Source organism: Lithobates pipiens, unplaced genomic scaffold (genome assembly GCF_037356315.1).
Source record: "Lithobates pipiens isolate NorthernLeopardFrog02 unplaced genomic scaffold, aLitPip1_a1.2 Scaffold_8, whole genome shotgun sequence".
In the NCBI taxonomy this organism is placed as follows: domain Eukaryota; kingdom Metazoa; phylum Chordata; class Amphibia; order Anura; family Ranidae; genus Lithobates; species Lithobates pipiens.
The window spans coordinates 593,208,064-593,231,693 of NW_027507903.1; the positions used below are offsets into that span (position 1 = coordinate 593,208,064).

Here is a 23,630-nt window from a genome sequence, read left to right on the forward strand (position 1 = left end):
GGGCTCCCGTAAACAATCTGCGACTGGCACACGCTGCTTGATCTTCTCTTGCCTATAATCCAGAGTGGATTCTACATTATTTTTTGGCCTGCGTTTCCTCTGCTGGACCTGGCATCATGAGGCTAAAGGGGAACTTCATTTGTAACCCAGTCACTGATTAAGAATACTGGAAGTGTCTTGGTCCAGGACTTAAGGAAGCCGTTCGGGCAGTGTCTTTTTGCAAGGCCCTTGTTTCCGGTGAAAGAGCATTGGCCTGTAGGTAAAAGTAAGCCAGAAACTGGACTGGACCCTATCTGCATGCTTACAGGTTAGATTCTCCCTTTTATCTTCAACCTGTCCTAGAAAATGAAACGGGAAAGGACGATTGGCCAGCCTGGGCAAGCCAAATACTTGTGCTTTCAGGCTGAATGCTCTTTTTCCACCATAGATGTCAAGATTCAAACAGCTTTGGACTCTTCTGGTGGTGGATTTTTCAGAGCCCGGATAGCTCAGTCGGTAGAGCATCAGACTTTTAATCTGAGGGTCCAGGGTTCAAGTCCCTGTTCGGGCGCTTTGAGGTCCTTGAGCTTCTGATTGGGCAGTCTTTATGCACATCTGCCAGGAACGCTCACTGGACCAGAGAGATGAAATGTCCTAGGGGAAGGGAAGCCAACCTCCCCCCTCGAGGCTCTTGGAATCTGCACCAGAAATAAAGGTGGCTGAAGGTGATTGTTTGACCAACTGTTTCCTGCCATAGAACCTTGTCTGTGGTAGCTTACCTGGGCTCCCGTAAACAATCTGCGACTGGCACACGCTGCTTGATCTTCTCTTGCCTATAATCCAGAGTGGATTCTACCTTATTTTTTGGCCTGCGTTTCCTCTGCTGGACCTGGCATCATGAGGCTAAAGGGGAACTTCATTTGTAACCCAGTCACTGATTAAGAATACTGGAAGTGTCTTGGTCCAGGACTTAAGGAAGCCGTTCGGGCAGTGTCTTTTTGCAAGGCCCTTGTTTCCGGTGAAAGAGCATTGGCCTGTAGGTAAAAGTAAGCCAGAAACTGGACTGGACCCTATCTGCATGCTTACAGGTTAGATTCTCCCTTTTATCTTCAACCTGTCCTAGAAAATGAAACGGGAAAGGACGATTGGCCAGCCTGGGCAAGCCAAATACTTGTGCTTTCAGGCTGAATGCTCTTTTTCCACCATAGATGTCAAGATTCAAACAGCTTTGGACTCTTCTGGTGGTGGATTTTTCAGAGCCCGGATAGCTCAGTCGGTAGAGCATCAGACTTTTAATCTGAGGGTCCAGGGTTCAAGTCCCTGTTCGGGCGCTTTGAGGTCCTTGAGCTTCTGATTGGGCAGTCTTTATGCACATCTGCCAGGAACGCTCACTGGACCAGAGAGATGAAATGTCCTAGGGGAAGGGAAGCCAACCTCCCCCCTCGAGGCTCTTGGAATCTGCACCAGAAATAAAGGTGGCTGAAGGTGATTGTTTGACCAACTGTTTCCTGCCATAGAACCTTGTCTGTGGTAGCTTACCTGGGCTCCCGTAAACAATCTGCGACTGGCACACGCTGCTTGATCTTCTCTTGCCTATAATCCAGAGTGGATTCTACCTTATTTTTTGGCCTGCATTTCCTCTGCTGGACCTGGCATCATGAGGCTAAAGGGGAACTTCATTTGTAACCCAGTCACTGATTAAGAATACTGGAAGTGTCTTGGTCCAGGACTTAAGGAAGCCGTTCGGGCAGTGTCTTTTTGCAAGGCCCTTGTTTCCGGTGAAAGAGCATTGGCCTGTAGGTAAAAGTAAGCCAGAAACTGGACTGGACCCTATCTGCATGCTTACAGGTTAGATTCTCCCTTTTATCTTCAACCTGTCCTAGAAAATGAAACGGGAAAGGACGATTGGCCAGCCTGGGCAAGCCAAATACTTGTGGTTTCAGGCTGAATGCTCTTTTTCCACCATAGATGTCAAGATTCAAACAGCTTTGGACTCTTCTGGTGGTGGATTTTTCAGAGCCCGGATAGCTCAGTCGGTAGAGCATGAGACTTTTAATCTGATGGTCCAGGGTTCAAGTCCCTGTTCGGGCGCTTTGAGGTCCTTGAGCTTCTGATTGGGCAGTCTTTATGCACATCTGCCAGGAACGCTCACTGGACCAGAGAGATGAAATGTCCTAGGGGAAGGGAAGCCAACCTCCCCCCTCGAGGCTCTTGGAATCTGCACCAGAAATAAAGGTGGCTGAAGGTGATTGTTTGACCAACTGTTTCCTGCCATAGAACCTTGTCTGTGGTAGCTTACCTGGGCTCCCGTAAACAATCTGCGACTGGCACACGCTGCTTGATCTTCTCTTGCCTATAATCCAGAGTGGATTCTACCTTATTTTTTGGCCTGCGTTTCCTCTGCTGGACCTGGCATCATGAGGCTAAAGGGGAACTTCATTTGTAACCCAGTCACTGATTAAGAATACTGGAAGTGTCTTGGTCCAGGACTTAAGGAAGCCGTTCGGGCAGTGTCTTTTTGCAAGGCCCTTGTTTCCGGTGAAAGAGCATTGGCCTGTAGGTAAAAGTAAGCCAGAAACTGGACTGGACCCTATCTGCATGCTTACAGGTTAGATTCTCCCTTTTATCTTCAACCTGTCCTAGAAAATGAAACGGGAGAGGACGATTGGCCAGCCTGGGCAAGCCAAATACTTGTGCTTTCAGGCTGAATGCTCTTTTTCCACCATAGATGTCAAGATTCAAACAGCTTTGGACTCTTCTGGTGGGGGATTTTTCAGAGCCCGGATAGCTCAGTCGGTAGAGCATCAGACTTTTAATCTGAGGGTCCACGGTTCAAGTCCCTGTTCGGGGCGCTTTGAGGTCCTTGAGCTTCTGATTGGGCAGTCTTTATGCACATCTGCCAGGAACGCTCACTGGACCAGAGAGATGAAATGTCCTAGGGGACGGGAAGCCAACCTCCCCCCTCGAGGCTCTTGGAATCTGCACCAGAAATAAAGGTGGCTGAAGGTGATTGTTTGACCAACTGTTTCCTGCCATAGAACCTTGTCTGTGGTAGCTTACCTGGGCTCCCGTAAACAATCTGCGACTGGCACACGCTGCTTGATCTTCTCTTGCCTATAATCCAGAGTGGATTCTACCTTATTTTTTGGCCTGCGTTTCCTCTGCTGGACCTGGCATCATGAGGCTAAAGGGGAACTTCATTTGTAACCCAGTCACTGATTAAGAATACTGGAAGTGTCTTGGTCCAGGACTTAAGGAAGCCGTTCGGGCAGTGTCTTTTTGCAAGGCCCTTGTTTCCGGTGAAAGAGCATTGGCCTGTAGGTAAAAGTAAGCCAGAAACTGGACTGGACCCTATCTGCATGCTTACAGGTTAGATTCTCCCTTTTATCTTCAACCTGTCCTAGAAAATGAAACGGGAAAGGACGATTGGCCAGCCTGGGCAAGCCAAATACTTGTGCTTTCAGGCTGAATGCTCTTTTTCCACCATAGATGTCAAGATTCAAACAGCTTTGGACTCTTCTGGTGGTGGATTTTTCAGAGCCCGGATAGCTCAGTCGGTAGAGCATCAGACTTTTAATCTGAGGGTCCAGGGTTCAAGTCCCTGTTCGGGCGCTTTGAGGTCCTTGAGCTTCTGATTGGGCAGTCTTTATGCACATCTGCCAGGAACGCTCACTGGACCAGAGAGATGAAATGTCCTAGGGGAAGGGAAGCCAACCTCCCCTCTCGAGGCTCTTGGAATCTGCACCAGAAATAAAGGTGGCTGAAGGTGATTGTTTGACCAACTGTTTCCTGCCATAGAACCTTGTCTGTGGTAGCTTACCTGGGCTCCCGTAAACAATCTGCGACTGGCACACGCTGCTTGATCTTCTCTTGCCTATAATCCAGAGTGGATTCTACCTTATTTTTTGGCCTGCGTTTCCTCTGCTGGACCTGGCATCATGAGGCTAAAGGGGAACTTCATTTGTAACCCAGTCACTGATTAAGAATACTGGAAGTGTCTTGGTCCAGGACTTAAGGAAGCCGTTCGGGCAGTGTCTTTTTGCAAGGCCCTTGTTTCCGGTGAAAGAGCATTGGCCTGTAGGTAAAAGTAAGCCAGAAACTGGACTGGACCCTATCTGCATGCTTACAGGTTAGATTCTCCCTTTTATCTTCAACTTGTCCTAGAAAATGAAACGGGAAAGGACGATTGGCCAGCCTGGGCAAGCCAAATACTTGTGCTTTCAGGCTGAATGCTCTTTTTCCACCATAGATGTCAAGATTCAAACAGCTTTGGACTCTTCTGGTGGTGGATTTTTCAGAGCCCGGATAGCTCAGTCGGTAGAGCATCAGACTTTTAATCTGAGGGTCCAGGGTTCAAGTCCCTGTTCGGGCGCTTTGAGGTCCTTGAGCTTCTGATTGGGCAGTCTTTATGCACATCTGCCAGGAACGCTCACTGGACCAGAGAGATGAAATGTCCTAGGGGACGGGAAGCCAACCTCCCCCCTCGAGGCTCTTGGAATCTGCACCAGAAATAAAGGTGGCTGAAGGTGATTGTTTGACCAACTGTTTCCTGCCATAGAACCTTGTCTGTGGTAGCTTACCTGGGCTCCCGTAAACAATCTGCGACTGGCACACGCTGCTTGATCTTCTCTTGCCTATAATCCAGAGTGGATTCTACATTATTTTTTGGCCTGCGTTTCCTCTGCTGGACCTGGCATCATGAGGCTAAAGGGGAACTTCATTTGTAACCCAGTCACTGATTAAGAATACTGGAAGTGTCTTGGTCCAGGACTTAAGGAAGCCGTTCGGGCAGTGTCTTTTTGCAAGGCCCTTGTTTCCGGTGAAAGAGCATTGGCCTGTAGGTAAAAGTAAGCCAGAAACTGGACTGGACCCTATCTGCATGCTTACAGGTTAGATTCTCCCTTTTATCTTCAACCTGTCCTAGAAAATGAAACGGGAAAGGACGATTGGCCAGCCTGGGCAAGCCAAATACTTGTGCTTTCAGGCTGAATGCTCTTTTTCCACCATAGATGTCAAGATTCAAACAGCTTTGGACTCTTCTGGTGGGGGATTTTTCAGAGCCCGGATAGCTCAGTCGGTAGAGCATCAGACTTTTAATCTGAGGGTCCAGGGTTCAAGTCCCTGTTCGGGCGCTTTGAGGTCCTTGAGCTTCTGATTGGGCAGTCTTTATGCACATCTGCCAGGAACGCTCACTGGACCAGAGAGATGAAATGTCCTAGGGGAAGGGAAGCCAACCTCCCCCCTCGAGGCTCTTGGAATCTGCACCAGAAATAAAGGTGGCTGAAGGTGATTGTTTGACCAACTGTTTCCTGCCATAGAACCTTGTCTGTGGTAGCTTACCTGGGCTCCCGTAAACAATCTGCGACTGGCACACGCTGCTTGATCTTCTCTTGCCTATAATCCAGAGTGGATTCTACCTTATTTTTTGGCCTGCGTTTCCTCTGCTGGACCTGGCATCATGAGGCTAAAGGGGAACTTCATTTGTAACCCAGTCACTGATTAAGAATACTGGAAGTGTCTTGGTCCAGGACTTAAGGAAGCCGTTCGGGCAGTGTCTTTTTGCAAGGCCCTTGTTTCCGGTGAAAGAGCATTGGCCTGTAGGTAAAAGTAAGCCAGAAACTGGACTGGACCCTATCTGCATGCTTACAGGTTAGATTCTCCCTTTTATCTTCAACCTGTCCTAGAAAATGAAACGGGAAAGGACGATTGGCCAGCCTGGGCAAGCCAAATACTTGTGCTTTCAGGCTGAATGCTCTTTTTCCACCATAGATGTCAAGATTCAAACAGCTTTGGACTCTTCTGGTGGTGGATTTTTCAGAGCCCGGATAGCTCAGTCGGTAGAGCATCAGACTTTTAATCTGAGGGTCCAGGGTTCAAGTCCCTGTTCGGGCGCTTTGAGGTCCTTGAGCTTCTGATTGGGCAGTCTTTATGCACATCTGCCAGGAACGCTCACTGGACCAGAGAGATGAAATGTCCTAGGGGAAGGGAAGCCAACCTCCCCCCTCGAGGCTCTTGGAATCTGCACCAGAAATAAAGGTGGCTGAAGGTGATTGTTTGACCAACTGTTTCCTGCCATAGAACCTTGTCTGTGGTAGCTTACCTGGGCTCCCGTAAACAATCTGCGACTGGCACACGCTGCTTGATCTTCTCTTGCCTATAATCCAGAGTGGATTCTACCTTATTTTTTGGCCTGCGTTTCCTCTGCTGGACCTGGCATCATGAGGCTAAAGGGGAACTTCATTTGTAACCCAGTCACTGATTAAGAATACTGGAAGTGTCTTGGTCCAGGACTTAAGGAAGCCGTTCGGGCAGTGTCTTTTTGCAAGGCCCTTGTTTCCGGTGAAAGAGCATTGGCCTGTAGGTAAAAGTAAGCCAGAAACTGGACTGGACCCTATCTGCATGCTTACAGGTTAGATTCTCCCTTTTATCTTCAACCTGTCCTAGAAAATGAAACGGGAAAGGACGATTGGCCAGCCTGGGCAAGCCAAATACTTGTGCTTTCAGGCTGAATGCTCTTTTTCCACCATAGATGTCAAGATTCAAACAGCTTTGGACTCTTCTGGTGGTGGATTTTTCAGAGCCCGGATAGCTCAGTCGGTAGAGCATCAGACTTTTAATCTGAGGGTCCAGGGTTCAAGTCCCTGTTCGGGCGCTTTGAGGTCCTTGAGCTTCTGATTGGGCAGTCTTTATGCACATCTGCCAGGAACGCTCACTGGACCAGAGAGATGAAATGTCCTAGGGGAAGGGAAGCCAACCTCCCCCCTCGAGGCTCTTGGAATCTGCACCAGAAATAAAGGTGGCTGAAGGTGATTGTTTGACCAACTGTTTCCTGCCATAGAACCTTGTCTGTGGTAGCTTACCTGGGCTCCCGTAAACAATCTGCGACTGGCACACGCTGCTTGATCTTCTCTTGCCTATAATCCAGAGTGGATTCTACATTATTTTTTGGCCTGCGTTTCCTCTGCTGGACCTGGCATCATGAGGCTAAAGGGGAACTTCATTTGTAACCCAGTCACTGATTAAGAATACTGGAAGTGTCTTGGTCCATGACTTAAGGAAGCCGTTCGGGCAGTGTCTTTTTGCAAGGCCCTTGTTTCCGGTGAAAGAGCATTGGCCTGTAGGTAAAAGTAAGCCAGAAACTGGACTGGACCCTATCTGCATGCTTACAGGTTAGATTCTCCCTTTTATCTTCAACCTGTCCTAGAAAATGAAACGGGAAAGGACGATTGGCCAGCCTGGGCAAGCCAAATACTTGTGCTTTCAGGCTGAATGCTCTTTTTCCACCATAGATGTCAAGATTCAAACAGCTTTGGACTCTTCTGGTGGGGGATTTTTCAGAGCCCGGATAGCTCAGTCGGTAGAGCATCAGACTTTTAATCTGAGGGTCCAGGGTTCAAGTCCCTGTTCGGGCGCTTTGAGGTCCTTGAGCTTCTGATTGGGCAGTCTTTATGCACATCTGCCAGGAACGCTCACTGGACCAGAGAGATGAAATGTCCTAGGGGAAGGGAAGCCAACCTCCCCCCTCGAGGCTCTTGGAATCTGCACCAGAAATAAAGGTGGCTGAAGGTGATTGTTTGACCAACTGTTTCCTGCCATAGAACCTTGTCTGTGGTAGCTTACCTGGGCTCCCGTAAACAATCTGCGACTGGCACACGCTGCTTGATCTTCTCTTGCCTATAATCCAGAGTGGATTCTACCTTATTTTTTGGCCTGCGTTTCCTCTGCTGGACCTGGCATCATGAGGCTAAAGGGGAACTTCATTTGTAACCCAGTCACTGATTAAGAATACTGGAAGTGTCTTGGTCCAGGACTTAAGGAAGCCGTTCGGGCAGTGTCTTTTTGCAAGGCCCTTGTTTCCGGTGAAAGAGCATTGGCCTGTAGGTAAAAGTAAGCCAGAAACTGGACTGGACCCTATCTGCATGCTTACAGGTTAGATTCTCCCTTTTATCTTCAACCTGTCCTAGAAAATGAAACGGGAAAGGACGATTGGCCAGCCTGGGCAAGCCAAATACTTGTGCTTTCAGGCTGAATGCTCTTTTTCCACCATAGATGTCAAGATTCAAACAGCTTTGGACTCTTCTGGTGGTGGATTTTTCAGAGCCCGGATAGCTCAGTCGGTAGAGCATCAGACTTTTAATCTGAGGGTCCAGGGTTCAAGTCCCTGTTCGGGCGCTTTGAGGTCCTTGAGCTTCTGATTGGGCAGTCTTTATGCACATCTGCCAGGAACGCTCACTGGACCAGAGAGATGAAATGTCCTAGGGGAAGGGAAGCCAACCTCCCCCCTCGAGGCTCTTGGAATCTGCACCAGAAATAAAGGTGGCTGAAGGTGATTGTTTGACCAACTGTTTCCTGCCATAGAACCTTGTCTGTGGTAGCTTACCTGGGCTCCCGTAAACAATCTGCGACTGGCACACGCTGCTTGATCTTCTCTTGCCTATAATCCAGAGTGGATTCTACCTTATTTTTTGGCCTGCGTTTCCTCTGCTGGACCTGGCATCATGAGGCTAAAGGGGAACTTCATTTGTAACCCAGTCACTGATTAAGAATACTGGAAGTGTCTTGGTCCAGGACTTAAGGAAGCCGTTCGGGCAGTGTCTTTTTGCAAGGCCCTTGTTTCCGGTGAAAGAGCATTGGCCTGTAGGTAAAAGTAAGCCAGAAACTGGACTGGACCCTATCTGCATGCTTACAGGTTAGATTCTCCCTTTTATCTTCAACCTGTCCTAGAAAATGAAACGGGAAAGGACGATTGGCCAGCCTGGGCAAGCCAAATACTTGTGCTTTCAGGCTGAATGCTCTTTTTCCACCATAGATGTCAAGATTCAAACAGCTTTGGACTCTTCTGGTGGTGGATTTTTCAGAGCCCGGATAGCTCAGTCGGTAGAGCATCAGACTTTTAATCTGAGGGTCCAGGGTTCAAGTCCCTGTTCGGGCGCTTTGAGGTCCTTGAGCTTCTGATTGGGCAGTCTTTATGCACATCTGCCAGGAACGCTCACTGGACCAGAGAGATGAAATGTCCTAGGGGACGGGAAGCCAACCTCCCCCCTCGAGGCTCTTGGAATCTGCACCAGAAATAAAGGTGGCTGAAGGTGATTGTTTGACCAACTGTTTCCTGCCATAGAACCTTGTCTGTGGTAGCTTACCTGGGCTCCCGTAAACAATCTGCGACTGGCACACGCTGCTTGATCTTCTCTTGCCTATAATCCAGAGTGGATTCTACATTATTTTTTGGCCTGCGTTTCCTCTGCTGGACCTGGCATCATGAGGCTAAAGGGGAACTTCATTTGTAACCCAGTCACTGATTAAGAATACTGGAAGTGTCTTGGTCCAGGACTTAAGGAAGCCGTTCGGGCAGTGTCTTTTTGCAAGGCCCTTGTTTCCGGTGAAAGAGCATTGGCCTGTAGGTAAAAGTAAGCCAGAAACTGGACTGGACCCTATCTGCATGCTTACAGGTTAGATTCTCCCTTTTATCTTCAACCTGTCCTAGAAAATGAAACGGGAAAGGACGATTGGCCAGCCTGGGCAAGCCAAATACTTGTGCTTTCAGGCTGAATGCTCTTTTTCCACGATAGATGTCAAGATTCAAACAGCTTTGGACTCTTCTGGTGGTGGATTTTTCAGAGCCCGGATAGCTCAGTCGGTAGAGCATCAGACTTTTAATCTGAGGGTCCAGGGTTCAAGTCCCTGTTCGGGCGCTTTGAGGTCCTTGAGCTTCTGATTGGGCAGTCTTTATGCACATCTGCCAGGAACGCTCACTGGACCAGAGAGATGAAATGTCCTAGGGGAAGGGAAGCCAACCTCCCCCCTCGAGGCTCTTGGAATCTGCACCAGAAATAAAGGTGGCTGAAGGTGATTGTTTGACCAACTGTTTCCTGCCATAGAACCTTGTCTGTGGTAGCTTACCTGGGCTCCCGTAAACAATCTGCGACTGGCACACGCTGCTTGATCTTCTCTTGCCTATAATCCAGAGTGGATTCTACCTTATTTTTTGGCCTGCGTTTCCTCTGCTGGACCTGGCATCATGAGGCTAAAGGGGAACTTCATTTGTAACCCAGTCACTGATTAAGAATACTGGAAGTGTCTTGGTCCAGGACTTAAGGAAGCCGTTCGGGCAGTGTCTTTTTGCAAGGCCCTTGTTTCCGGTGAAAGAGCATTGGCCTGTAGGTAAAAGTAAGCCAGAAACTGGACTGGACCCTATCTGCATGCTTACAGGTTAGATTCTCCCTTTTATCTTCAACCTGTCCTAGAAAATGAAACGGGAAAGGACGATTGGCCAGCCTGGGCAAGCCAAATACTTGTGCTTTCAGGCTGAATGCTCTTTTTCCACCATAGATGTCAAGATTCAAACAGCTTTGGACTCTTCTGGTGGTGGATTTTTCAGAGCCCGGATAGCTCAGTCGGTAGAGCATCAGACTTTTAATCTGAGGGTCCAGGGTTCAAGTCCCTGTTCGGGCGCATTGAGGTCCTTGAGCTTCTGATTGGGCAGTCTTTATGCACATCTGCCAGGAACGCTCACTGGACCAGAGAGATGAAATGTCCTAGGGGAAGGGAAGCCAACCTCCCCCCTCGAGGCTCTTGGAATCTGCACCAGAAATAAAGGTGGCTGAAGGTGATTGTTTGACCAACTGTTTCCTGCCATAGAACCTTGTCTGTGGTAGTGTAGCGGTCAGAGGTATAGGAGACCGCAATGCAGGTTTCAAGTACGGGACAGCAGACAAGGAGGCTGAAACAAAAACCGGCTTTATTAAACAGTGAGATATAATGGCCGGAGGAGGAGGATAACAGTATTAACAATTCACAGTAGTTTACAGTAAGGCTAACTGGAATGTGGTACACAAAATGGCTTTCCCGCCAACACATGCACAGTGATACAGGCTACCCTCTTCTAATATGTCCTGCCTGATTCCCGCTTATCGGGACACGTTTCTACAACGTACTATCTCAGTAGGGACTGTACTATTCCCTATCACAATCCAGCACCGGTGCTCACTCACAGTTTGTTAGACAGCTGGAGGGTCCCTTGTCTTGGCCTCCTTCATGAGGCAGGTGAAGTCCAGTTCCTAGTGCTGCAGCTTGCCCGTCTGGGACGGATGGATGAACACAGATGCGGCCCAAAATCACCACAGCTCTCTCTCTCTGCCCGAGATGCCCGATCTTTAGCTGGATACTGCGACTCTTTATCCACACAAAGTCTCCCTCTCCTCAGGGCAGACTTGACTTTTCCTCAGCTCCGCACAGGAATCCCTCAGCTGCCCACACACTCCTCACAGTTCTCTCTCACTGCCACTTCCTGTTTCCTCTCCTCTGAAGGGTCGGCAGCAACAGTGACATCTTGTGGCTAAACTGGAAATAGCAGGCTGTATATATTATAGATGGAACACAGTGCAATATAGTTCAGTAATCCTAGGGGCTGACCCCTACATGCCTCCCCGCTTAAAGGTGGCCGTCCTCGGCCTTGCTATATAGTCCATGGGGAAGAAAAGGGTTAAATCAATCTTTAACGGCAGCACAACATTGTTCATAATACATACAGTTAGACCAAATAAACTGATCAGCATTGTACCTGTTTGGTGGAACCCCTGCAGTAGACCTACTAGATCTCCGAAGGTCTTGTCTTTCTGTTAGGACTTGTCCTTCCTCCCTTGGAGCTGGTACTGGTTCTATAACAGGGGCTTCATCACGTGCAGAGTCAGGAACAATCCACCAGTCTTCAATATTATTCCCATCGGAAATGACAAATTCTGAGGAAGGGGCAGGGAGTGGTGTCCTCTGTGCAGGTATCCGATCTTCTGACCGACATGGCCGTAGCATATTCCTATGTAGAACCCTTGAAGCCGACTCCCCATTCTCAACACGAACTTCGTAAACTGGACCATTGGGATACACTCTCTTGATCACTTTGTACGGCTGTACCTCCCAACGCTCACTCAACTTGCCTCTGGGCCGTTTCTCTCGAACCAGCACCCGGTCTCCAGGTTGCAACGGAATCTCTTGGATGGGAGGACGGTCAGTATAAGTCTTTTCTTGCAATCTCTGGCCTACTAACCGGCAGATGGTCTGGAGTCGCTTGCGGTGTTCTTTCACCCATGAGGTGGTTGATCGCTCTATCACATCTTCTGGCTGTTCCAAATTCAATTCGACAATTTCTCGTCCGGCTCTACCGAACAGTAGCATGTATGGGGTATAGCCGGTGGTAGTGTGGACACGATTATTGTAGGCCCAGACTAATTCAGGCAGATAGTCTGGCCAGTGTGTCTTTTTGTCCTCCTCTAAGGTCCTCAGCATCTGAAGCAGAGTCCGATTAAAGCGCTCACAGGCCCCATTCCCTTGGGGATGATATGGAGTTGTCCTGGATTTTCCAATGCCATACAGTCGGTGTAACTCCTCCATCACTTTCCCTTGAAAGCATGCTCCTTGATCTGAGTGAATCCGTTTCGGGCATCCATAGACCCGGATGAAATCGTGACAGATGGCCCGAGCTGCAGACTCAGCCGTCTGGTCCCGAGTTGGAGTGACCACTGCAAACTTGGAGAAGTGGTCAATCATGACCAGGCAGTATTGTGGGCCTCTGGCTGACTGTCCCACGAGGAGATAATCTATCAGCAATACCTCCAGCGGTTCCTTGGTCTGTATGGGCTGTATGGGTGCCCTCTGCTCTGTGCTTTTAGTAAGCTCACACACTCTACACTGTCGGCAGACTTCTTCAACTACGACCTCCAGTCGTGGACAATACACATAACGCTGCAGCCACTGGTAAGTTTTGACTGGCCCGAAATGAGCTCCAAATTCATGAGCTTCCCTGGCTATCTCTAGTGCCAGACTCCTTGGTATGACAACCTGCCATCTTGCCTCCAGATCAGCAGGCTGCTGCCACTTGCGGTATAGAACAGCTCCATGAACCTCTAGTCTGTCCCATTGATGTAGAATTGACTTCATCTCAGCATCAAGATCAGCCCTTTCCTCTCTGTCTGGTTTCCTTTGCCGAGCCACCCAACCTTTTATCTGTCACAGTCCAATGTCTTCATCTTGTATTCGCCCCCATTCCTCATTAGTTCTTGCTAATGCCTTAGGCAGGGACCGGGCCTCCCCGCTTGTCTGTGCTGCGACTGCTGGAGGTGTAAACTTGCGGAAGTCTGGAATTTCATCCTCTTCCTTTTGTTCATCAAGCTCTCCCAATGGAGTTTCAAAAGTAACCCTCGACAGACCATCAGCATTGGTATTCTCTGTAGCAGAGCGATAGCGAATTGAGAAGTCATACTTTGCAAGGCGAGCTGCCCAACGTTGCTCCAGGGCTCCCAGTCTAGCAGTATCCAGATGGGCCAGGGGATTGTTATCAGTCCGTACAAAGATTTTAGCCCCTGTAAGGTAACCGGCAAACTTCTCTGTCATGGCCCACACCAGGGCAAGGAGCTCTAGCCGGAAGGAACTATAGTTATGAGGGTTTCGCTCCGTATCCCGCAGGGACCTACTGGCATAGGCAATCACTCTTTCGTGTCCGTCCTGCATCTGTGACAACACTGCCCCGAGTCCGTAGAGACTACCGTCAGTAGATAAGAAGAATGGTTTGTCAAAATCAGCATAAGCCAAGATGGGGGCCGATGTCAGAGCCTCTTTCAAGGTCAGGAAGGCCTCCTCTTGCTTCTGTCCCCAGGGAACACTTTGACTCTTGGATTGCCCAGCAGTTCCTCTCAAAATCTCATTCAGAGGGCCCGCTATCTTTGCATAGTCTTTGATGAACCGCCGGTAGTAACCAGTCAGACCAAGGAAGGCCTTCAACTCACGCAGCGTTCTAGGCTCCGGCCATTGTTGAATGGCAGCCACTTTATTTTGGGATGGCAGCACCCCGTCTTTGGACACCGTATGGCCTAAGTACTCGATCTCCTTCTTGAAGAGATGACACTTCTTTGGCTTTATCTTCAGGCCATGGGCCCGCAGTCGCTCAAGTACCTGTCCTAATCGGGCCAAGTGTTCTTCAAAAGTAGCAGAGTACACTATAATATCATCCAAGTATATCAGGGTAGCTTCAAAATTTAGATCTCCCAGACATTTTTCCATCAGCCTCTGAAAGGTTCCTGGGGCATTAGACAGCCCAAATGGCATCCTATTAAATTCAAACAGACCCATGGGAAGTATGAATGCTGTCTTTTCCTTGTCTTGTTCAGCCACCGGTACCTGCCAGTATCCACTTGCTAAATCCAAGGTGGAGAAGTATTTAGCCCGCCCTAGGGCTGTTAGGGACTCTTCGATGCGAGGCAGAGGATATGAGTCCCGCACTGTGCACGCATTCAATCTCCGGTAATCCACACAAAATCGAATGGTGCCATCCTTCTTCTTGACAAGCACCACTGGGGCTGCCCAGGGACTTTGACTACCCCGAACCACTCCTGAATCGATCATCTGTTTCAGCAATGTCTTCACCTCTTGATACAACTTGGGTGGAATCTGTCGATATCTCTCTCGGCTTGGGGGAGTGTCCCCCGTCGGTATCTCATGTGTGATAGCATCTGTGCAACCAAAGTCATTGGCATTGCGGGCAAACGCAGCTTGATTCTCCCACAGCATGGTTTCAACTGCTCGTAAATGATCCGGACTTAGAGCTTTCACATCTATCTCCATTTGTTCCAAGATGACTGTCCCATTCCATTCTGGGGTCGGTGCCTCTGCAGGCTTTGCAGTAACTGCCAAGGTCCAAGCAGAATTGCCTATCGGAGCTAGAGTCACTTCTCCCTGACTCAGCACTTCTCCCCGATGTAGGTACACGCGAGCCAGTTCCACTCCTGGCACCAGAGAGACTTCCCGTTGTCCAACGTTTACAGCTCTTATGGGTACTCGTCCATTTTGGACTACTGCCAGTGTCCGGGCCACTAGGACATCCTGACCTAACTCTCCCAGGCCTTCAGGCTCAATGATCACCTCCATACCTTCAAGGTTGCGGGAGGTTCCCACGGGCAAAGTCAGTATAGTCTCCCGATCAGGAGGGAGGGTAAGGGTAGCCCTTCCCGGCACTCGAATATTTCCTACAGACTGATGTACTGGGACACTCTTCTGTGTCCCACAAAACCGGATTAACCGTTGAAATGCCTTTTGCGTTGGTTTGTGTGGAGTGGCATTCTTCCAATAGCCCGGCCCCCTTTTAGTGAACATAATTTGATCCAACTCTCGCAGGATATTCATGCCCATTATCACCGGTACATCTTCTTTGAAGGTTTCAGGGACCAGCAGGATACCTTTTTTTCCAACTTCCTGTCCACACAGACGTACATTCATCCATACGACACCTGTGACAGGGATTTGTTGCTGGTTAGCTGCTGTGACCCGGATCAATGTCCCCTGTTCTGGCTTGGCCAGTGCTTGAAAGTAACGGTTGAAATATGACTCAGGCATGGTCGTTACCTGTGATCCGGTGTCCACTAAACAGTTGACTGGAATGCCTTCAAACTCGGCTCTTATGGTGGGACATCCTGCAACCAGGTGTTCGGAGCTGTGCTGAGTGGCCTGACACTCTACTTCCCCCGCAGTGTGCCTCATTACTGCGGGGGCCTGAAGTTTAACGCCGGCTCTGGGCGTCTAGGCAGGTCCCTCCGGCATTCTCTAGCGAAGTGTCCTTTTTCTCCACACCGCCAGCACTGAGCCTCTCTGCGTTGTTCTCTCTGTCTGTGTGCGGGAGGCGCCCGTAGGCCTGGACTGGCCGAGCTCACTGGAGGATATTGAGGGACTCGGTAGGTGGGAATACGTGGGTAAGGATGCTCTGGTGCAGGAACCATCGAGGCAGTCTGATAAGGTTGTTGTTGCCCCAGATATGCAACCTCAGGGGGGTAGCTCAAATCCATCCGTCTCTCTATTTGCGTCAACTTCTCATGCATGAGACCCAGGGAGCTTTGTAGGTCCTGCACCACTCTAACCAGGACCTCTTCATTCTTCGCAACCCCGAGGGAGGCGGTCTGGGTCCGTATCACTCCAGAGGCATAAATTTCTTCTTTACTTCGCTCCACGGCCTCAGCCAATATTTGCCGAAAATTCAGTGTAGGGTCCACTCTGACTCGTTCCCGTAGGGCTTGTCTCAGGTGAGAGCTGTAGAGTCCCAGGATCAATTGTTCCCTCAGTATCCGGTCTGCGGATCCCATGGCGGTTATCCCGTCTGCCTCTTTTTTCTGTATCTCAGCCAGTACTTCCTGTAGAGCCGTTGCATATTGTGAGACCCCTTCATTTTCCTGCTGTACCCGGTAGAAGAACTTTGCCCGGAGGTGGCCCGCACTAGCTGTTTCACCGTATATTTCTTCTAGAAAGCGCACAATCTCTTTCAAGGTACTGCGCGTAGCTTCCGGTTGTAAGCAAACAGTTTTCCGCGCTTCACCCTCCAGGGCAGCCAAAGCAATTTCCACCTGTAGCTCTGGGCTGACATTGTAAATTCTAGCAACGCTCTGTAATCTCGTCACCCAGTCTGACAGTGACATGTTCTGGCCATCAAATTTTGGCAACAAGTTAAAAAGCATGCCCATAGGGAGGGTCCTTGTAGGGGTTCCACCATTACCTAAGGCATTCACATCAACATCAGGTACGTTGCCTTCAGCCGCCTCCATCTCTGTAACCGTATCCTGTTCGTGACGCCACTTGTAGCGGTCAGAGGTATAGGAGACCGCAATGCAGGTTTCAAGTACGGGACAGCAGACAAGGAGGCTGAAACAAAAACCGGCTTTATTAAACAGTGAGATATAATGGCCGGAGGAGGAGGATAACAGTATTAACAATTCACAGTAGTTTACAGTAAGGCTAACTGGAATGTGGTACACAAAATGGCTTTCCCGCCAACACATGCACAGTGATACAGGCTACCCTCTTCTAATATGTCCTGCCTGATTCCCGCTTATCGGGACACGTTTCTACCTGGGCTCCCGTAAACAATCTGCGACTGGCACACGCTGCTTGATCTTCTCTTGCCTATAATCCAGAGTGGATTCTACCTTATTTTTTGGCCTGCGTTTCCTCTGCTGGACCTGGCATCATGAGGCTAAAGGGGAACTTCATTTGTAACCCAGTCACTGATTAAGAATACTGGAAGTGTCTTGGTCCAGGACTTAAGGAAGCCGTTCGGGCAGTGTCTTTTTGCAAGGCCCTTGTTTCCGGTGAAAGAGCATTGGCCTGTAGGTAAAAGTAAGCCAGAAACTGGACTGGACCCTATCTGCATGCTTACAGGTTAGATTCTCCCTTTTATCTTCAACCTGTCCTAGAAAATGAAACGGGAAAGGACGATTGGCCAGCCTGGGCAAGCCAAATACTTGTGCTTTCAGGCTGAATGCTCTTTTTCCACCATAGATGTCAAGATTCAAACAGCTTTGGACTCTTCTGGTGGTGGATTTTTCAGAGCCCGGATAGCTCAGTCAGTAGAGCATCAGACTTTTAATCTGAGGGTCCAGGGTTCAAGTCCCTGTTCGGGCGCTTTGAGGTCCTTGAGCTTCTGATTGGGCAGTCTTTATGCACATCTGCCAGGAACGCTCACTGGACCAGAGAGATGAAATGTCCTAGGGGAAGGGAAGCCAACCTCCCCCCTCGAGGCTCTTGGAATCTGCACCAGAAATAAAGGTGGCTGAAGGTGATTGTTTGACCAACTGTTTCCTGCCATAGAACCTTGTCTGTGGTAGCTTACCTGGGCTCCCGTAAACAATCTGCGACTGGCACACGCTGCTTGATCTTCTCTTGCCTATAATCCAGAGTGGATTCTACCTTATTTTTTGGCCTGCGTTTCCTCTGCTGGACCTGGCATCATGAGGCTAAAGGGGAACTTCATTTGTAACCCAGTCACTGATTAAGAATACTGGAAGTGTCTTGGTCCAGGACTTAAGGAAGCCGTTCGGGCAGTGTCTTTTTGCAAGGCCCTTGTTTCCGGTGAAAGAGCATTGGCCTGTAGGTAAAAGTAAGCCAGAAACTGGACTGGACCCTATCTGCATGCTTACAGGTTAGATTCTCCCTTTTATCTTCAACCTGTCCTAGAAAATGAAACGGGAAAGGACGATTGGCCAGCCTGGGCAAGCCAAATACTTGTGCTTTCAGGCTGAATGCTCTTTTTCCACCATAGATGTCAAGATTCAAACAGCTTTGGACTCTTCTGGTGGTGGATTTTTCAGAGCCCGGATAGCTCAGTCGGTAGAGCATCAGACTTTTAATCTGAGGGTCCAGGGTTCAAGTCCCTGTTCGGGCGCTTTGAGGTCCTTGAGCTTCTGATTGGGCAGTCTTTATGCACATCTGCCAGGAACGCTCACTGGACCAGAGAGATGAAATGTCCTAGGGGAAGGGAAGCCAACCTCCCCCCTCGAGGCTCTTGGAATCTGCACCAGAAATAAAGGTGGCTGAAGGTGATTGTTTGACCAACTGTTTCCTGCCATAGAACCTTGTCTGTGGTAGCTTACCTGGGCTCCCGTAAACAATCTGCGACTGGCACACGCTGCTTGATCTTCTCTTGCCTATAATCCAGAGTGGATTCTACCTTATTTTTTGGCCTGCGTTTCCTCTGCTGGACCTGGCATCATGAGGCTAAAGGGGAACTTCATTTGTAACCCAGTCACTGATTAAGAATACTGGAAGTGTCTTGGTCCAGGACTTAAGGAAGCCGTTCGGGCAGTGTCTTTTTGCAAGGCCCTTGTTTCCGGTGAAAGAACATTGGCCTGTAGGTAAAAGTAAGCCAGAAACTGGACTGGACCCTATCTGCATGCTTACAGGTTAGATTCTCCCTTTTATCTTCAACCTGTCCTAGAAAATGAAACGGGAGAGGACGATTGGCCAGCCTGGGCAAGCCAAATACTTGTGCTTTCAGGCTGAATGCTCTTTTTCCACCATAGATGTCAAGATTCAAACAGCTTTGGACTCTTCTGGTGGTGGATTTTTCAGAGCCCGGATAGCTCAGTCGGTAGAGCATCAGACTTTTAATCTGAGGGTCCAGGGTTCAAGTCCCTGTTCGGGCGCTTTGAGGTCCTTGAGCTTCTGATTGGGCAGTCTTTATGCACATCTGCCAGGAACGCTCACTGGACCAGAGAGATGAAATGTCCTAGGGGAAGGGAAGCCAACCTCCCCCCTCGAGGCTCTTGGAATCTGCACCAGAAATAAAGGTGGCTGAAGGTGATTGTTTGACCAACTGTTTCCTGCCATAGAACCTTGTCTGTGGTAGCTTACCTGGGCTCCCGTAAACAATCTGCGACTGGCACACGCTGCTTGATCTTCTCTTGCCTATAATCCAGAGTGGATTCTACCTTATTTTTTGGCCTGCGTTTCCTCTGCTGGACCTGGCATCATGAGGCTAAAGGGGAACTTCATTTGTAACCCAGTCACTGATTAAGAATACTGGAAGTGTCTTGGTCCAGGACTTAAGGAAGCCGTTCGGGCAGTGTCTTTTTGCAAGGCCCTTGTTTCCGGTGAAAGAACATTGGCCTGTAGGTAAAAGTAAGCCAGAAACTGGACTGGACCCTATCTGCATGCTTACAGGTTAGATTCTCCCTTTTATCTTCAACCTGTCCTAGAAAATGAAACGGGAGAGGACGATTGGCCAGCCTGGGCAAGCCAAATACTTGTGCTTTCAGGCTGAATGCTCTTTTTCCACCATAGATGTCAAGATTCAAACAGCTTTGGACTCTTCTGGTGGTGGATTTTTCAGAGCCCAGATAGCTCAGTCGGTAGAGCATCAGACTTTTAATCTGAGGGTCCAGGGTTCAAGTCCCTGTTCGGGCGCTTTGAGGTCCTTGAGCTTCTGATTGGGCAGTCTTTATGAACATCTGCCAGGAACGCTCACTGGACCAGAGAGATGAAATGTCCTAGGGGACGGGAAGCCAACCTCCCCCCTCGAGGCTCTTGGAATCTGCACCAGAAATAAAGGTGGCTGAAGGTGATTGTTTGACCAACTGTTTCCTGCCATAGAACCTTGTCTGTGGTAGCTTACCTGGGCTCCCGTAAACAATCTGCGACTGGCACACGCTGCTTGATCTTCTCTTGCCTATAATCCAGAGTGGATTCTACCTTATTTTTTGGCCTGCGTTTCCTCTGCTGGACCTGGCATCATGAGGCTAAAGGGGAACTTCATTTGTAACCCAGTCACTGATTAAGAATACTGGAAGTGTCTTGGTCCAGGACTTAAGGAAGCCGTTCGGGCAGTGTCTTTTTGCAAGGCCCTTGTTTCCGGTGAAAGAGCATTGGCCTGTAGGTAAAAGTAAGCCAGAAACTGGACTGGACCCTATCTGCATGCTTACAGGTTAGATTCTCCCTTTTATCTTCAACCTGTCCTAGAAAATGAAACGGGAAAGGACGATTGGCCAGCCTGGGCAAGCCAAATACTTGTGCTTTCAGGCTGAATGCTCTTTTTCCACCATAGATGTCAAGATTCAAACAGCTTTGGACTCTTCTGGTGGTGGATTTTTCAGAGCCCGGATAGCTCAGTCGGTAGAGCATGAGACTTTTAATCTGAGGGTCCAGGGTTCAAGTCCCTGTTCGGGCGCTTTGAGGTCCTTGAGCTTCTGATTGGGCAGTCTTTATGCACATCTGCCAGGAACGCTCACTGGACCAGAGAGATGAAATGTCCTAGGGGACGGGAAGCCAACCTCCCCCCTCGAGGCTCTTGGAATCTGCACCAGAAATAAAGGTGGCTGAAGGTGATTGTTTGACCAACTGTTTCCTGCCATAGAACCTTGTCTGTGGTAGCTTACCTGGGCTCCCGTAAACAATCTGCGACTGGCACACGCTGCTTGATCTTCTCTTGCCTATAATCCAGAGTGGATTCTACATTATTTTTTGGCCTGCGTTTCCTCTGCTGGACCTGGCATCATGAGGCTAAAGGGGAACTTCATTTGTAACCCAGTCACTGATTAAGAATACTGGAAGTGTCTTGGTCCAGGACTTAAGGAAGCCGTTCGGGCAGTGTCTTTTTGCAAGGCCCTTGTTTCCGGTGAAAGAGCATTGGCCTGTAGGTAAAAGTAAGCCAGAAACTGGACTGGACCCTATCTGCATGCTTACAGGTTAGATTCTCCCTTTTATCTTCAACCTGTCCTAGAAAATGAAACGGGAAAGGACGATTGGCCAGCCTGGGCAAGCCAAATACTTGTGCTTTCAGGCTGAATGCTCTTTTTCTACCATAGATGTCAAGATTCAAACAGCTTTGGACTCTTCTGGTGGTGGATTTTTCAGAGCCCGGATAGCTCAGTCGGTAGAGCATCAGACTTTTAATCTGAGGGTCCAGGGTTCAAGTCCCTGTTCGGGCGCTTTGAGGTCCTTGAGCTTCTGATTGGGCAGTCTTTATGCACATCTGCCAGGAACGCTCACTGGACCAGAGAGATGAAATGTCCTAGGGGAAGGGAAGCCAACCTCCCCCCTCGAGGCTCTTGGAATCTGCACCAGAAATAAAGGTGGCTGAAGGTGATTGTTTGACCAACTGTTTCCTGCCATAGAACCTTGTCTGTGGTAGCTTACCTGGGCTCCCGTAAACAATCTGCGACTGGCACACGCTGCTTGATCTTCTCTTGCCTATAATCCAGAGTGGATTCTACCTTATTTTTTGGCCTGCGTTTCCTCTGCTGGACCTGGCATCATGAGGCTAAAGGGGAACTTCATTTGTAACCCAGTCACTGATTAAGAATACTGGAAGTGTCTTGGTCCAGGACTTAAGGAAGCCGTTCGGGCAGTGTCTTTTTGCAAGGCCCTTGTTTCCGGTGAAAGAGCATTGGCCTGTAGGTAAAAGTAAGCCAGAAACTGGACTGGACCCTATCTGCATGCTTACAGGTTAGATTCTCCCTTTTATCTTCAACCTGTCCTAGAAAATGAAACGGGAGAGGACGATTGGCCAGCCTGGGCAAGCCAAATACTTGTGCTTTCAGGCTGAATGCTCTTTTTCCACCATAGATGTCAAGATTCAAACAGCTTTGGACTCTTCTGGTGGGGAATTTTTCAGAGCCCGGATAGCTCAGTCGGTAGAGCATCAGACTTTTAATCTGAGGGTCCAGGGTTCAAGTCCCTGTTCGGGCGCTTTGAGGTCCTTGAGCTTCTGATTGGGCAGTCTTTATGCACATCTGCCAGGAACGCTCACTGGACCAGAGAGATGAAATGTCCTAGGGGACGGGAAGCCAACCTCCCCCCTCGAGGCTCTTGGAATCTGCACCAGAAATAAAGGTGGCTGAAGGTGATTGTTTGACCAACTGTTTCCTGCCATAGAACCTTGTCTGTGGTAGCTTACCTGGGCTCCCGTAAACAATCTGCGACTGGCACACGCTGCTTGATCTTCTCTTGCCTATAATCCAGAGTGGATTCTACCTTATTTTTTGGCCTGCGTTTCCTCTGCTGGACCTGGCATCATGAGGCTAAAGGGGAACTTCATTTGTAACCCAGTCACTGATTAAGAATACTGGAAGTGTCTTGGTCCAGGACTTAAGGAAGCCGTTCGGGCAGTGTCTTTTTGCAAGGCCCTTGTTTCCGGTGAAAGAGCATTGGCCTGTAGGTAAAAGTAAGCCAGAAACTGGACTGGACCCTATCTGCATGCTTACAGGTTAGATTCTCCCTTTTATCTTCAACCTGTCCTAGAAAATGAAACGGGAAAGGACGATTGGCCAGCCTGGGCAAGCCAAATACTTGTGCTTTCAGGCTGAATGCTCTTTTTCCACCATAGATGTCAAGATTCAAACAGCTTTGGACTCTTCTGGTGGTGGATTTTTCAGAGCCCGGATAGCTCAGTCGGTAGAGCATGAGACTTTTAATCTGATGGTCCAGGGTTCAAGTCCCTGTTCGGGCGCTTTGAGGTCCTTGAGCTTCTGATTGGGCAGTCTTTATGCACATCTGCCAGGAACGCTCACTGGACCAGAGAGATGAAATGTCCTAGGGGAAGGGAAGCCAACCTCCCCCCTCGAGGCTCTTGGAATCTGCACCAGAAATAAAGGTGGCTGAAGGTGATTGTTTGACCAACTGTTTCCTGCCATAGAACCTTGTCTGTGGTAGCTTACCTGGGCTCCCGTAAACAATCTGCGACTGGCACACGCTGCTTGATCTTCTCTTGCCTATAATCCAGAGTGGATTCTACCTTATTTTTTGGCCTGCGTTTCCTCTGCTGGACCTGGCATCATGAGGCTAAAGGGGAACTTCATTTGTAACCCAGTCACTGATTAAGAATACTGGAAGTGTCTTGGTCCAGGACTTAAGGAAGCCGTTCGGGCAGTGTCTTTTTGCAAGGCCCTTGTTTCCGGTGAAAGAGCATTGGCCTGTAGGTAAAAGTAAGCCAGAAACTGGACTGGACCCTATCTGCATGCTTACAGGTTAGATTCTCCCTTTTATCTTCAACCTGTCCTAGAAAATGAAACGGGAGAGGACGATTGGCCAGCCTGGGCAAGCCAAATACTTGTGCTTTCAGGCTGAATGCTCTTTTTCCACCATAGATGTCAAGATTCAAACAGCTTTGGACTCTTCTGGTGGGGAATTTTTCAGAGCCCGGATAGCTCAGTCGGTAGAGCATCAGACTTTTAATCTGAGGGTCCAGGGTTCAAGTCCCTGTTCGGGCGCTTTGAGGTCCTTGAGCTTCTGATTGGGCAGTCTTTATGCACATCTGCCAGGAACGCTCACTGGACCAGAGAGATGAAATGTCCTAGGGGACGGGAAGCCAACCTCCCCCCTCGAGGCTCTTGGAATCTGCACCAGAA

General features: G+C 49.1%; 17 non-coding genes across 17 annotated transcripts; all 17 read left to right on the forward strand.

Moving 5' to 3' along the window:
- The first annotated feature begins 477 nt into the window (after window positions 1-477).
- Window positions 478-550, forward strand: TRNAK-UUU (transfer RNA lysine (anticodon UUU)). The gene has a single exon. It is a non-coding gene; the product is annotated as a tRNA-Lys (tRNA).
- A 687-nt stretch (window positions 551-1,237) lies between these two features.
- On the forward strand, window positions 1,238-1,310 carry TRNAK-UUU (transfer RNA lysine (anticodon UUU)). Its single transcript has one exon. It is a non-coding gene; the product is annotated as a tRNA-Lys (tRNA).
- Window positions 1,311-3,518: 2,208 nt separating this feature from the next.
- Window positions 3,519-3,591, forward strand: TRNAK-UUU (transfer RNA lysine (anticodon UUU)). Its single transcript has one exon. It is a non-coding gene; the product is annotated as a tRNA-Lys (tRNA).
- A 687-nt stretch (window positions 3,592-4,278) lies between these two features.
- TRNAK-UUU (transfer RNA lysine (anticodon UUU)) lies at window positions 4,279-4,351 on the forward strand. Its single transcript has one exon. It is a non-coding gene; the product is annotated as a tRNA-Lys (tRNA).
- Window positions 4,352-5,038: 687 nt separating this feature from the next.
- TRNAK-UUU (transfer RNA lysine (anticodon UUU)) lies at window positions 5,039-5,111 on the forward strand. Its single transcript has one exon. It is a non-coding gene; the product is annotated as a tRNA-Lys (tRNA).
- Window positions 5,112-5,798: 687 nt separating this feature from the next.
- On the forward strand, window positions 5,799-5,871 carry TRNAK-UUU (transfer RNA lysine (anticodon UUU)). The gene has a single exon. It is a non-coding gene; the product is annotated as a tRNA-Lys (tRNA).
- Window positions 5,872-6,558: 687 nt separating this feature from the next.
- Window positions 6,559-6,631, forward strand: TRNAK-UUU (transfer RNA lysine (anticodon UUU)). Its single transcript has one exon. It is a non-coding gene; the product is annotated as a tRNA-Lys (tRNA).
- A 687-nt stretch (window positions 6,632-7,318) lies between these two features.
- On the forward strand, window positions 7,319-7,391 carry TRNAK-UUU (transfer RNA lysine (anticodon UUU)). The gene has a single exon. It is a non-coding gene; the product is annotated as a tRNA-Lys (tRNA).
- Window positions 7,392-8,078: 687 nt separating this feature from the next.
- On the forward strand, window positions 8,079-8,151 carry TRNAK-UUU (transfer RNA lysine (anticodon UUU)). Its single transcript has one exon. It is a non-coding gene; the product is annotated as a tRNA-Lys (tRNA).
- A 687-nt stretch (window positions 8,152-8,838) lies between these two features.
- Window positions 8,839-8,911, forward strand: TRNAK-UUU (transfer RNA lysine (anticodon UUU)). The gene has a single exon. It is a non-coding gene; the product is annotated as a tRNA-Lys (tRNA).
- Window positions 8,912-9,598: 687 nt separating this feature from the next.
- Window positions 9,599-9,671, forward strand: TRNAK-UUU (transfer RNA lysine (anticodon UUU)). The gene has a single exon. It is a non-coding gene; the product is annotated as a tRNA-Lys (tRNA).
- Window positions 9,672-10,358: 687 nt separating this feature from the next.
- On the forward strand, window positions 10,359-10,431 carry TRNAK-UUU (transfer RNA lysine (anticodon UUU)). Its single transcript has one exon. It is a non-coding gene; the product is annotated as a tRNA-Lys (tRNA).
- Window positions 10,432-18,099: 7,668 nt separating this feature from the next.
- Window positions 18,100-18,172, forward strand: TRNAK-UUU (transfer RNA lysine (anticodon UUU)). Its single transcript has one exon. It is a non-coding gene; the product is annotated as a tRNA-Lys (tRNA).
- A 687-nt stretch (window positions 18,173-18,859) lies between these two features.
- TRNAK-UUU (transfer RNA lysine (anticodon UUU)) lies at window positions 18,860-18,932 on the forward strand. The gene has a single exon. It is a non-coding gene; the product is annotated as a tRNA-Lys (tRNA).
- A 2,207-nt stretch (window positions 18,933-21,139) lies between these two features.
- On the forward strand, window positions 21,140-21,212 carry TRNAK-UUU (transfer RNA lysine (anticodon UUU)). Its single transcript has one exon. It is a non-coding gene; the product is annotated as a tRNA-Lys (tRNA).
- Window positions 21,213-21,899: 687 nt separating this feature from the next.
- TRNAK-UUU (transfer RNA lysine (anticodon UUU)) lies at window positions 21,900-21,972 on the forward strand. The gene has a single exon. It is a non-coding gene; the product is annotated as a tRNA-Lys (tRNA).
- Window positions 21,973-23,419: 1,447 nt separating this feature from the next.
- On the forward strand, window positions 23,420-23,492 carry TRNAK-UUU (transfer RNA lysine (anticodon UUU)). Its single transcript has one exon. It is a non-coding gene; the product is annotated as a tRNA-Lys (tRNA).
- Window positions 23,493-23,630: the final 138 nt, after the last annotated feature.